Source organism: Haematobia irritans, chromosome 2 (genome assembly GCF_050003625.1).
Source record: "Haematobia irritans isolate KBUSLIRL chromosome 2, ASM5000362v1, whole genome shotgun sequence".
NCBI classification, from domain to species: Eukaryota; Metazoa; Arthropoda; class Insecta; order Diptera; family Muscidae; genus Haematobia; species Haematobia irritans.
Window position 1 is genome coordinate 93,523,405 of NC_134398.1, and position 12,514 is coordinate 93,535,918.

At 38.0% G+C, this 12,514-nt stretch overlaps 2 long non-coding RNA genes across 2 annotated transcripts in view; both read left to right on the forward strand.

Moving 5' to 3' along the window:
- The window catches only part of LOC142223325 (uncharacterized), a 238,076-nt gene that overhangs the window by 164,059 nt on the left and 61,503 nt on the right, over positions 1-12,514 (forward strand). The window lies entirely within an intron of this gene.
- On the forward strand, positions 372-1,029 carry LOC142223324 (uncharacterized). Its single transcript, XR_012718680.1, has 3 exons — positions 372-526; positions 586-709; positions 772-1,029. It is a non-coding gene; the product is annotated as an uncharacterized LOC142223324 (long non-coding RNA).

Sequence of the window (12,514 nt, forward strand, 5' to 3'; positions counted from 1 at the left end):
AAATTTACTCGTTTCAGTAAAAAAATCCTAAACTGTAAGCAGTTAGGAATAGTTCATTAACTAGAATAAGGCATGGAATTTTACTCATACTATTTTCTTCGCTGGGTATAAGAATTTACTACTGAACAAGAAAATTTTATTCACCGATAACAAAGCATTCGTAAAAATTAACAAAAAACGAACTAAAACCAAGTTTCCTCAAAATTAGTAAAATTTCTTATAAAATGATAATTGCGACTTCCTTTATAATAGAAAGTTTTTCATATATACGAACAACACTTGGCATAGAAAAATATTTTAGTTCATTCGTACTAAGAAGTATGCAATCCTTTCAAAACTTAAGGAAACACACTTGTTAGAATGTAGGAAATTTTCCTATATTTCTATTGTCTACCTGTAATCGATACCTGTCATCGCAATCGATGTGTTTGCGCGTGGGTGTAATCGATATGTTTGCGCGTGGGTTGTTTTTTTAGTTGGAATCGCGTTGTTGTGGTATACGGAAAGATTGTTAAAAAATAATATGGTAAAATAATATAATAAATAAAAAATAAAATATATAAAATATTTATTATTTTAAATTAGTGAGAAAAATTTTCTTTTTTTGAAAATAAATCTATCAATGTTCGTGATGGTATATAAAGAAAGAAAACACCAGCAGAATAACAACCCTTTCATTTGTCTTCATTTTGGAATCTTCAATTATCAGGTAATATTCAGTGACGCTAACCTTTTGTAACAAAAATGGTTTATGATTTTTTATATTTGTAGGTATTGAAATTGTAAAAGGAGGACAAAATCGTTAGGCAGCAACTTATTAAAAATGAAAAGTACAAGAAGAAGAAAAAGTGCGTTTTACAGTTGATAATATCACATGGAAATTGGAAACAGCGGAATAATAAACTAATATTTCAAGGAGATTCGATGCCGTTGATTCTTAATAAATATATTCAATATATTAATAAAACATGTCTTTTATTGAATATAAAATTGCTTATATAAATAAATAAAATTGTATTTAAAAACGAAGGTAAGCAGTTCTAATTATGAAGTAAAAGTTTTACCACAAATGTGTAAGATTTGTCCATGTGAATGAAAAAATTTCAATAAAATCATTCCATATATGAATTCAAATCAGTTAAATTTTTTCATTCTGTAGTATAGTGGTACATAAATATAGGAAAATGTTAACTAATATATGGAATGCATTATACCTAATTTCTACGAAAATCACATCGTTCAAACAAATAAAAATGTCTTTGGCGCTATACGAAGTTCAACTTTCTTCACAATGAGTTCATTTTAACTTAAAGAAGGGGTCACTTTTTTCTGGGTGTATAAATAATTTCTTAAATTCTTTAAAGCCCAAACAATGGCATAAAGCTCTTTTTCATTAGTCGCATAGTTGCGTTCGGTTGAATTTAAAGTTTTTGATATAAATGTAATCGGATTACCGTCTTGGCTAAGAACAGCACCTATTGCTTCATTAGAGGCGTCGGTGGTAAGGACAAATGTTTTATTAAAATCAGGTTGCACTAATTCTACCTGTTCGGAAAGTATTTTTTTCAATTTTTCAAAAGTTAACACACCTTGTTCATCCCGGTTGAGCCCCCAATTATAACATTCGGTCGTTTTTAGTTTAAAAAAATATAATTTTATTTATTATTCATTTTGCAACTTATGTTTTACAATGCTGGACTTAAACTGAATGCTTAATATCTACCACCATTACTTTTCATTTCTTTTTCAATATTATCGTAGACGCAACGTTAGCTAAATTATATTCCCATGCCGTTGCAATATATATAGAATATCGGTTTACAATTTGGGTGACCGTTGATTCAGCATTTAATAACAGCGCGTGTATGAATCAAACAAAAAAAAATATTATAGGTATGGGGTAACATACCTTAACTCATACCTTAACTTCAAACATACAAAAAAATATTACAGGTATGGGATAGCATACCTTAACTTGCATACTCGAAGGGCAGGTCTACTGAGACCGCATTACATGAACTAGTCAGCTTTATTGAAAGCTCACTATCTGTCAAAGAATACACAATCGTGGCATTTCTAGACATCGAAGGGGCGTTCAATAATGTCCATCCGAGCTCGATATTAAATGGACTGACAACTCTGAATGTTGATCCATGTATACTCAGGCTGTTAGACGAACTGCTAATGAAGAGTCGTATTTCAGCCACACTAGGACAAGCAAACATACAAAAGTATGTGAACAGAGGCACTCCCCAAGGAGGAGTTCTATCACCTCTTCTTTGGAATGTTGTTATAAATAACCTTCTGGTTACTCTAGAAAAAGAAAGGATAAAAGTCGTGGCATACGCAGATGATGTGGCTCTGGCAGTCAGGAGAAAATTCCCATCCACAATCAGAGATACTATTCAGAGGGCCCTCCGGATGACTGAGAAATGGGCGAAAGACGATTGTCTTGGGGTAAATCCTGCAAAGACAGAATTAGTCATGTACTGCAAGTTCGCAAAACTCCCACGGTTAGGCCCATTTCCTTAGGGGGTACTGAAATTCCCTTTGGTGAGTGTGCAAAATACCTTGGCGTTATTTTGGACAGGAAGCTGAACTTTAAGTTTAATATTGAAGAAAGGGCGAGAAAAGCAACTGTAGCTTTGTACTCGTGCAAAAAGGCAATAGGAAAAAAGTGGGGACTAAAACCAAAAATTGTGCATTGGCTATACACGGCAGTGGTTAGACCTATAATGCTACATGGTGTTGTAGTCTGGTGGCCGGCACTTCAGAAACCGACTTGTTTAAATAAAGTTCAGCGTATGGCGTGTTTGTGTATTTCAGGCGCATTCAGCAAGACAGGAACAAATTCCCTTAATGTCATATTGCATCTATTGGCTTTAGACATTTTGGCCAAACAGTCAGCTGCAACAACGGCTGTGCGGTTGCGCGAGCTATGGCTGTGATCGGAAAAAAGTTACGGTCACAGTTCGGTCCTCAAAATAATGCCCAGATGTGCCTAACGTAGTGGATTACACTTTGGCGAGTCCACTTTTCGACAAAAAGTTTGAGACCCTAATACCCAACAGTGAGGCGTGGTGCACACAGACCCCGGGGAATAAAGAATATATAGATTTCTACACTGATGGCTCCAAATTGGATGGACAAGTGGGGTTCGGAGTATATTCTAATGATCTGGAACTTCGAATAGCGGAAAGATTACCTAATCACTGTAGTGTTTTTCAGGCTGAAATATTAGCAATAAGAGAGGTGGCGAATTGGAAGTAATGTTCCAAAAAATGTGGGCATTAATATATACTCAGACAGTCAACCTGCAATAAAATCCTTGGACTCTGTGTTCCTCAACTCGAAAACGGCCATCGACTGCCGCAAATCTCTCAATGAGATGGCTGAGCAGTACAATATTCACCTAATATGGGTGCCTGGCCATAGGAACATACCGGGGAACTGCGAAGCGGATGAGTTGGCAAGGTTAGGGACTACCTTGCATATTCCAGGGGAACTAGAATTTGTTGGTATGCCCCTAGCTGTTATGATGGCAAATGTTCGATGGGAGGATTGCAAGGGTTGTAACGACACCAAGCAAATATAGCCCCATTTCAACTTAAACCGCACACTAAATATGCTAATGTTCTCGAGACGTCAGATATCACTCCTGATATCTGCTATAACGGGTCGCTGCCTGATAGGCGATTTTGCAAAAACTATTGGCGCGAAGTATAATGACTATTGTATGAGCTGTCATGATGCGGAGGAAAAAGAATCAATTAAACACCTCTTGTGTGAGTGTCCTGCATTTTGTGTAAAGCGCAAGCAACTTTTAGGAGCATATAGCTTCAGAATACTGGCGAATCTGGAAAACGTTAACTTAAGCAGTCTGCTAATGTTTTTGGAACAATCTGGTTGGTTCAGCGAAGAAAAATAATCGAGAAGGTTCAGCGGTTAAAACTAGAAGTGCCCATATGTAATAGGTACTTTTAGTTAATGTGGTATCACAATGGACTGAATAGTCTAAGTGAGCATGAATCTTAATCGGGCTGCCACTTTAACCTAACCTAACCTAACCAATTGGCGCCTTAAAAATACTCGTATATATACACAAACAAAATTTTTTGAAAGATTGGAAAAATACTATGTGTGAATATAAAGAAGTATAAATTTACAAAATAAGGATACTTTTAAGACACAATTCTCTTTTAAATGATGGTTTTGTGTATTTCATAGAGAATGAAGCAAAGTCCGTTAAAAACAAGATTTCCAGTAGAAATTATCAGCCTGTTTCTGTATGTCGAACGAGCTCAATCGATCGACTGAAATCGACACAAACAGCTGAATTTATAACCAGAAATCAGCTGTTTCTATGCATTCCAGTCGATCGATAGAGCTCGATCGACATACAGAAACAGGCTGTATGTTTCAAGTAAAAATCGTCAACACTTTATTTTAGTGTTGAAAAACATGTCCTATTTTTTAACGATTTTTGCTTCGTAGTCAAGATGAAAAAATGCAACAAATTTAAAGACAATTTCATTAATTTTAAAGAATTTGTCTGAATTATTAAATTCAAGTTGACCTTAGTCTAAAAATTCTTTCATGTTATGATACCCATTTTCAAGTCAAATCACTTAATTATAAGGACAACACGACTTAATTGAAAAGATTATCGACTTTTGAACATGGAAAAAAACTTTATATTAGAGAAATGCGTCTTCTAAGCTAAGAAAAATTTGTATTCTTATTTTAAGGACATGAACTCTTTGGCCTCACGACAATATTTTTTTTCAGTGTACTCTTGTTAGAGTTATGACAGTAAAATAAAAACAGGGGGGAAATGTGAAAAATTATACATTAAGATCTATAATAAGTTTATTTTCTTTAAAATAAATTAATAAAGAAAAGTAAAAGGGTAAACATGGCCATTTTAACGCGATAATGCCACCTTTATACCGGCCTTAAGAATTAAATTAAGTACAAAATTATTCGTAAATAAAAATTCATATTTATTTGTATTTCCAAATTAATGGTGCTATATGCTAGCAAAAATTGTGCACACCAAAATAAATTTATGTGCTGGTTGTAAAATTAATGTTTAGAATTTAAATATAATGTGCCTTTGAATGGTTATCGTTAACCTTAGGATTCGATGGAAAAATATTTATATTTATATACTCGACTTCACGTTCTTCTTTTGTAAGAGTTTTTGAATTTCAAACATGTATACAAAAACCTTTTTTTGTTACAAAATTTTTATTTTTGCAATAAAAAAATAATATATGATTTGATTTTTTTAATAAAATTAGATTTTATTCGGTTCCCGAGAGGATTAACTTTTTTAATTCTTTTCCGTACTATAAATTGAAGTTATTGCCTACGCATCGATCACCATAATTGACCCACATCAAAAAGCTTGTCAAAAAAAATCATAGTCAGCTCGCCTCTGTTGTAAACACTAGTCTCCCCTTGGCTCCTCTTAGATCCCCGTCATTCGCATTTAATGGTTACCCTTTGTCAGTGCTTGGTAGTGAAATTGTTGTTGTCAGAAAGAATTTGATTTGGCACTTGTTAATTTGAATTCCACTGCTTTGTTATTCCGCCGCTACGTTGTTGTTGCCGACAAGAATGCAAGATTCGGAGTAACATGTAGAGTGTTGTTGTTGACAAGAATGTGATCCGAATCGGAGTAGGGAGATTGATTGAGAGTATTTAGAGATTATCTAAATGAGAGCATTTACAAAAAAAAAAAATGATGAGGCCAATGTCGCACAGTATTCTCATTCAAAATAGTGGTTTGATGACCGACATCAACTAGCTACAATTAATTCATTTTGTTATTATTAATTTGTGTTGTTAATCTTAACTAAAATTCATTCTCTTTGTTATTTTTCATAACAGTGCTCTCTCCTTAGACTCTAGTCTCCTGACAAAGTTCTATGGGTTCTTGGTATTTGGCAAGACGATTCGCATGAAGATCTTTTTGACATTTTTTTCCAGGAGGTTTTATTCTATAAAGGAGATCAGATATTCTTTCGGTTATGGTTGCTGGACCTACCCAATCGGACTGCAATTTTGGTGAATAACCCTTTTTTCTCTTGGGGGAGTAAAACCAAACAGATTCGCCCACAAAAAATTCTTGAGGATTAGATCTGATGTCATACCTGCACTTCGTAGCTTCAGAAGAAATTTTCAGCTGTTTTCGTGCCACGTCACAAACTTCGGTCAATCGATTCCTCAGTTCCATTATAAAATTGGCTTCTGGCACCGTCTCTGAAGTTGGCAAAGATGTTATCAGATCTATAGGTAGACGAAGTTCTAGTCCAAAGGTTAACATCGAAGGGGTAAACTTTGATGATCCGTGCATTGATGACCTGTAGGCTAGTAAGGCCATGGGCAATAGCTCATCCCAGTTGCGTTTGTTCCGTTCTACAAATTTTGAAAGGTAATCCAACAAAGTCCGGTTAAAGCGTTCGACCATTCCGTCGGACTGTGGCCTTAATGGCGTCGTACGTGTTTTTTCTATGCCAAGTATTTCCATACACTTTTTAAATACATCTGATTCAAAGTTCCTACCTTGGTCGGAGTGTAAAACAAATGGAACCCCAAATCGGCAGAACACCTCTTTAACCAGTGCAGTGGCTACTTCATTTGTGGTTTGATTTGGTAGGGCCAATCCCTCTGGCCATTTGGTAAAATAGTCCATGCATACCACTATGTATCGATTGCCGGATGCTGTTAGGGGAAGAGGACCCAATATATCCACAGCCATTCTCTCAAAGGGCATTCCCACCAAACTAGGCTGCAAATGGCCAATAGTTTTCTGAGCTGGCCCTTTCGAGCTGCACACACTGTGCAGCGGGCACACCATTCTATAACGTCAGCAGAGCGGCGATTCCAAAAGTAACGAGCTTTGACCTTGTTTAAGGTTTTCATTTGACCAAGATGTCCTCCAGTAACTGAATTGTGAAGCTGTTCGATTATTCGTGGAATCAGGTGTTTCGGTAGTACTTCAGCTTTGAGATTTCGCCTCTGTTATTTATGTGCTGATACATTAAAATATCGTTTTCAATTATCAGCTGGTCCCAGACATGCCAGTAAGATTTTGTGTTACCAGATTCACCCCATATTTCTTTCTTTTCCGGGCGCTTGTCGGTTGATACCCATGATCTACCAATGTGTAAAGTTGTGTCCCGTTTTTGAAAATCGGCAATATTTTCGGGAATGACTTGTAACGAAAGTATCAGATGTTGGTCCTTACCCTCAGCTTTAGAACAGCTTCGACAGTCTCCGCATGGCCTACGGGAAAGGGCATCAGCATTTCCATGGCTTTGGCCTTTTCTATGCTGTATTGTCATATCGTATTGCTGTAGCCATTCGATCCAACGGGCAAGTTGTCCATCTGGCTCTTTAAAGTTGTACAGCCATTTTAGTGAGGCATGATCAGTACGTATTAGAAACGTCCGGCCGAAGAGATGGTGGTGAAAGTGTTTAGTTGCGAGGATTACTGCTAAAAGTTCTTTGCGTGTTACACAGTAGTTTCGCTCCGCCTTTTGTAATGACTTGCTGTAATACTCTATAACGCGTTCTCTTTCGTTTTGTATTTGGCTAAGCACAGCACCCATCCCACAGTGGGAGGCATCGGTATCCAAAACAAATGAATCTTTTTCATTGGGGAAAGCTAGGATTGGAGTAGTGGTTAATTTCTTTGAGAGAATCGAATGCAGTTTGCGCAGCAGTGCTCCAAACAAACTTTCGGCGTTCTTCCGTTAACTCGTGTAGTGGACGGGCAACTGTGGAAAAATTCTGAACAAATTTACGGTAGTATGAACAGAGACCAAGAAAAGATCGTACTTGCCTTTTGTTCTGTGGTGTTGGCCATTCTTTTACAGCTGCTACCTTCAGGGGGTCCGTTTGAAGTCCTTCTTTTCCAACAATATGCCCAAGGTACCGTACTTGAGTTTGAAAAAATGTACATTTTTTAAACTAAGTTTCAAGCCAGCGCTTTTAAGTCGATCGAAAACAGACCGGAGATGTTGAAGGTGTTCTGCCTCGGTTCGAGAATGTACGATTACGTCATCAAGATAGACGAGTACGGAACGCCACGCAGCTTCCGAAAATAGACCGTCCATTAATCTTTCAAAAGTGGCCGGAGCATTGGTAAGGCCAAAGGGCATCACGTTGAATTCCCAAAGGGCAGCCGGTGATGAGAACGCTGTTTTAGGTTTTGATTGAGTATCAACTTCTAACTGCCAGTACCCACTTTGCAGGTCCATAGTTGAAAACCATACCGATCCGTGAAGAGTTGACAGAATGTCATCCATACGTGGAAGTGGGTAAGAATCTTTTGTAGTAACATCATTTAGTCGTCGGTAATCCATACAAAATCTAGTAGAACCATCTTTTTCCTTTACCAATACTACCGGCGACGATGATGCCACGTTGTTTCATGTCATTTATTAATCCATTAATCTCCTCCTTCTTTGACATGGGAACTCGGCGCGGTAGTTGTTTGATTGGTAGAGCACTTCCTGTATGTATGTGGTGATACGCAAGGATTGTTCGCCCGAAATCGGTGGGACCAGTAGAAAATACATCTCGGTATTCCTTTACCATTTGCTTAAATGCACGTAATGATTCTGAGCTTGCTTCGGACGATATATTGAAATCAATAAATTCATTTGACACACCTATATCCTCTTTGTCCATTATGGAAACCTCCTCCATTTTACCAATCGGAACCATAGGCATTATGTCAATATCTGTATCGGTAGTGTTAACTAGACGAACAGGTAAAATCTGTGTAGTTGAATTAACAAGAGACCGCCCTAATAATACACCATTCGGCAACATGGATTGGTCATATACTTCAAGAAGGGATTCACCAGAGTTGGGTAAAAATGCACATTTGGAGCCTAAATACATATCTGACCTAGCCGGGAGCGTAATCGTGTCCATGAAGTAAACCAGATTATCTGCTATTTGTTCCGGCAGATACAATGGTACAGTAAAGTTATTGGTTTCAAGGCGCAGGTCACCGACGTTTACTAATGCCTTATGAACTCGTAGAAAGTCAACACCCAGCAATAATGGGGTAGGACCATCCACAACTAAAAATTCATGCTCATGTTGATGATTACCCAATTGGAAGTTTAGGGTAATGGCCCCTTCAGTTCCAAAAGTTTCCACTCCTGGTCCACGTAAAGTAATGCTACATTGACGCCGGGGAGCTGACGGTGAAATAAATCTTTTATTTATAAGAGATGTTGAAGCACCCGTATCCACAATAAGTTCACGGGGTCGATTTTCTATTAAAGCCACACAATGTAAACTCTGTTCTCCCCATGCCCCAACGTTGAGAGTTAAGCTCGTACAATGTCGTTCGCTGTGTTCTATCATATCAAGATTAGAGGTAGTGGAAGCTGAGGCTTCAATGCAGTCTAAAGCAGAACTACATGAATGGATTTCAATACAATTTGTGCTTTCACTTGGAGCTCGGTTGTTTGTATCCATCGGCTTGGGCCCCATCAGGCCGATGTCATCTCGTTTCCCGACTTGTTCTTATTATGTCTTTTGCTTTTTGCGCTGGAATTTTGTTGCTCAGTTTCCATTTGGTATATTGCTCGTGGTCGGTTGCGAGACAGTTGTGCTTGCAAATCTAGCGCAGTTCTCATGGCCTCAGATATAGTATTTGGCCGACCAGCGATTACTAACCCCTGCAACTGAATATCGTAAAGGCCATCAATAAATTGATGAACGACAATCTGGTTTACAATTTCTTTTGGAGCACCACTAAAAGCACTCACAGCTAACCTTTCTAGTTCCGTTGCAAAATCTTGTATTGATTGCTTTGGCCCTTGAACACACTGACGCAAATACCTGTAACTTGTGTGAGTGTCAGGGGAGAATCGTTCCCTCATTATTTGGCGGACTTGTTCATAAGTTGGTGGAGGATATCGAGGAAGGGTACCATAAAGGCTTAAGGCTATCCCCCGCAAGTTCGTGGTGACAGCCATTAGTGTCTCTTGCTCTGACCACATATAGAAACGAGCGTCATCTTCAACTTGCCTTTCATACTCACTCCAACTGGTTGAACCATCGTAAGTGGGAACATAATGTGGCTTGAATATGGGTTTGGTCGAGTACTGTTGACCAGCCCCATTCCACCCCATGGAAGCATTTTGACCACTGTGCATATTTGCAGCCATGTAGGGATTCAGGATTGGGGCTGGCCCGTCGTTTCGGGCTCCAGAAGGCATGTTTTCATTGTGAAAGTTTGTTTGCGAAATCTGATTCATATTTGGGATAAAGGTGTTGCCATTATGCCAATTTATGGGATCGGTAGAATCTGCAAACCACATTCCCTGGGGTGGATTGGTATCAGAGATATGAGTGTGATGACTAACGCGTGGGCGCTCATTGACCACACGGTTTTCGCCTTCAGTTTGATGGTTAAAGGTTTGCAATGGTGCTAATTGTGCACCAACATACCTTGGGATTTGAGCTGGTTGATTAGTTGCAATGGATGACTGTCCTCCAGTCGAATGACTCGAAGTGAAGCTACTGCGTGATGCCGGACGTGACTCATGACCAGAACCCTCATTTGGACAGAGACGATGTGTATCGTAAGCCGAATCTAACGTGATACCACTTGTTCGCTGTTCCATTTGATCCATCCTAGCGGTCATAGAGCACTCAAGGCTCCTGAAATTTTGCAACAATTCTTCATCTCGTCGTCTTTGGTTTTCCATCATCTCATCTATCGTTTGTTGCACAGTTCTAGAGATCGAGTTTAGATAAGTGGAATTATTTGTTCTTTTTGGCATGGCAAGAGTTTCAACAGAAATTCGCATAGACCCCACACCTGAGACCAATGTTAAACTTTTCAGCTTAATTTTATTATTCACTTTATTAAAAAAATCGTAATCGCAATAACAAACAATATTAGGGATAAATTTTTTTAATAAAATTAGATTTTATTCGATTCCCGAGAGGATTAACTTTTTTAATTCTTTTCCGTACTATAAATTGAAGTTATTGCCTACGCATCGATCACCATAATTGACCCACATCAAAAAGCTTGCCAAAAAAATCATAGTCAGCTCGCCTCTGTTGTAAACACTAGTCTCCCCTTGGCTCCTCTTAGATCCCCGTCATTCGCATTTAATGGTTACCCTTTGTCAGTGCTTGGTAGTGAAATTGTTGTTGTCAGAAAGAATTTGATTTGGCACTTGTTAATTTTTTAGTGGTATACTTTGTCCAATTTAAAAACACTTTGTTGGGGTTTTCTTTTTGTTATTTTTATTTGTTAAGGACGCCGAAGTCTTTTTCGGTTTGACGATCGTATACAAAAAAATGTCTGGCTAACTCACATGACAGCTAACGATTTATGAAACTTAACCTAATCGATAACATGGCAACTTACGATTACTAGCTTAAACGTAACTTAATCGATAACATGACAGCTTACAATTATTGGCTTAACAAACTACTTACAGGCTAGTTATTGAAACGTTACATGCCAACATACTACAATTCGGCCTTCCTGACTAAAAGGATCCCCTGATCCGTATGCCTAATGAAGTATGTGAATTCTCTCACGCGACACTTTCCCCTTTTCCGCGAAACCAGCGTTTAATATTCTGAACTGCCCACACTCCTTTGTATGGTCTCTGAGCTTGTTGAAACCCATCTACATCTTCTAGAACGTATCTATCGTTCCTTAAAACTTTCGATATCTTATAAGGACCTTTAGACTTGGGGATTAATTTCCTGGCAACTCCAGAATTACTATCAAAGTTTCTAATCATAATATAGTCACCTATTTCGTACGTAGCTGGATTTCTACGTTTGTGGTTAACAAAATCTGCGTTATATTTTTGTGCCTTTATCTCCTTTTCTCTTGCCTTTTTTCTAACCTCTACAATATCTTTATAACAGTCGGTCATAATATTTTCTCTAACCTTGTCCACAAACTTTCCTTTTTGATTTACTCCAAATAACATAACGCTTGGGTGCTCATTTATAGTCCTGTTTGCTGTGTTGTTCAACACGAATTCAACAGATTGAAGAACATCGTCCCAGGATGTCCTCTTCTCTGGGTCCCTAAGTTTCGAAATCATCGGAACTAGGCTTCGGTTTATTCTTTCTACTTGTCCATTAGCCTGTGGAGAGCCTGTTGCAATCGCGATGTGTTTAATATCGTTTTCCTCCATAAAGGTTGCAAATTCGTTAGAAGTAAAACTGGTACCTCTGTCAGAAACTATACATTTCGGGATGCTATAATAACGAAAATATTCCTTGAGTGACTTGATCACCTCTTTAGTTGCCGTTGTCTTAGTTGCATAAAGCTTAACAAACTTGGAGCATGAATCCACTACGAGAAAAATATGTTTTCTTGTGTCGTTGCCATTTATTGGGCCATAATGGTCAATATGTAACATCTCGAAAGGTCTAGAAGGTTTCGGAATGTTATGTAAAAATCCCTCTACTTTTCCACTTTTATCAGAAAATGCTATGC